Consider the following 2,237-nt stretch of genomic DNA (forward strand, 5'->3'; position numbering starts at 1 on the left):
TTGGGGCTTCGGCCGATGCCGCTCATGCCGCGTGCCCCCCTCTCTCTCTCTCCCCTCGGATCCTGGCGGTGGGGATCAGAGAGCTCGCGCGACTCCGGCATCGCGACAGCGGCGGCTCCGACACACTCACGCGTAGCGGCGCAAATCCCAGCGGCGGGCCGAGCTCATGCGGCTTCGGCATCCCGGCAGCGACGGCTCCGACGCGTGAGCGCGTGGCAGAGCGGATCGCGCCGGCGGGTCGAGCCCATGCAGCTCCGGTGTCATCCCTGCGGTCGCACACGCTGCCGATCCGCAACCGTCCCGCCGCGCATCCCAAGTCCCGACGCTGTGCCGCCGCCGATGCCGTGACTCCGGACACCCTCACGGAACGAGTCGCAAATCTCGCCCATCAGCATCGCCTGGCGAGCGGCACCTGGAGATCGACAATGGATTACTGGAGATCGCGCACGGCTTCCGGCCACCGTCGCCTCCTCCATCGCGGACTGAAAAACAGGACAGCAGCGGACAGCAGCTCGCGCATCCCCTACCTCTCCGTCATTTCAGGTTCCGATCCCGGAAGTGCATAATTTTGGAGGTTTCTCCTTGTGGTTGTTTTTTCTTTTGGATCCAATGCTTGTGTGCGAACGTAGAAATGGAATAGTATGAATCATTTGTAGCATACTAGCATTCTGCGGGCTATATGTGTTCCCCGAAAGTGTAACATGTTGTTTAAATTACTCCAGTCAAATGCTCAGCAATATGAAATTGACAGTCAGCTGCTTGTGCCATGTGCCTCAACCGGCCACAACGGTTAAGTGCAGAGCAGATGGACGGCATTTACTAATGTAACTGGATAGTTGATCCTCTAAATGGTAAAAAAATTATCGAAGTTGCTGAGGTTCAGGGAACCAAAATAAAAAGGTATGTTTCTCTTATATTTTCCGTGTTCCATCATGCAAACATAAACTATTACAATTGTATCATCTGTGGGCTATGATGGTGGGTGAATACCGCAAACAGGGATTCTAGGGAACCCCCGTTTAGAAATTCGGCCAGGGGTGTAACACGCAGCAAGATCCCACCAAGAGGTGGAGAGGATCGAGACAATAGTTTAGACAGGTTCAGGACGCCCTGAAGCGTAATACCTTACGTCATGTATGCTAAGAGTTTATTATCTGTGATCGGGAGCCGATACCCTTACATGTGCTAGTTCCTTTCCATTTATAGACGATCAGGAGTCCGCGGAATATTCCTCCCGTAGTGTGAACGCTGGCTCCAAACGGGGGGCGCCGTCCTGTAGTTATTGATCTGAACTCCATCAGGCGGGATGATGGCTTGTCGGGCCTACCCAACCCACCCTGGGGTGAGCCCCGAGGCATCCCGAGGCAACCCGGGGTGTCCTCCATCCTCCGTAGTGGGGACCTCTGCCAGGGGTGTCCTGAGTCCACCCCGAGCGGTGACCCGGGCTATTCCGGGGTGGTCTTGATGTGACGCGAAGTGACGGGGCAGGCCCTCCGCCACTGTCCATCGCCAGCTGATGGATGTGGCTCAGAGATCTGTTCCCCCAAGCCGGCTTCCTCGTCGATGGCTTATCTTGACTCCTCCGTAATCATGATGTTTCTACAGGGAAGCCACGCCTCCCTCGGGCTCCACGCCTGTGAGAGGGCGACGTGGTGCCGTGAACCTCTGGGTTCCGGCTCTGGTAAAAATCCTTTTTACCGAGCCGCTTCCTTCTACCCGAAAGAAACCTCCCGCTTGGGATTTTTACAGCCATTGCATAGTGGGCCCCTGCCAAGAGGAGGGCGGCCCACACTTCGGGCTCCTTGGGTGGGCCAAGCCTCCTTCCGTGGTCCGGGATTAGCGAACATGAATCCACTAATCAAGCTTTGGTCCGGGGTTATGGGTACCCCGTTCCCATTACGCTGACAGGCTCCCTTTCTTGCAATTTTCGTTGGTTTGTCTCTGCTAGCGCTGCAGATGGATGACTTCCTAGTGTGATGCTTTGAGGAGTGTATGGTGACGGGTGAGTTCCTGTATATTGGCTTGATAGCTCTGTCGATATTAGAATATCTTGGCTTTTGGATAATGACTCTGTCAATATTAGAGTATTGCAACATGGGCAGCCACTTCAATTCTCATAGATTTATATTTTTTAAAGCGACAAACTCATAGATTCATACCTCTACTAGGTTTATGCCTGTGCGTTGCTACCGTACCTCTACATAGATTCATACAACTGTTAATAATTCAGATAACCA

The sequence above is a fragment of the Panicum virgatum genome, chromosome 7K (genome assembly GCF_016808335.1).
Source record: "Panicum virgatum strain AP13 chromosome 7K, P.virgatum_v5, whole genome shotgun sequence".
NCBI lineage: Eukaryota > Viridiplantae > Streptophyta > Magnoliopsida > Poales > Poaceae > Panicum > Panicum virgatum.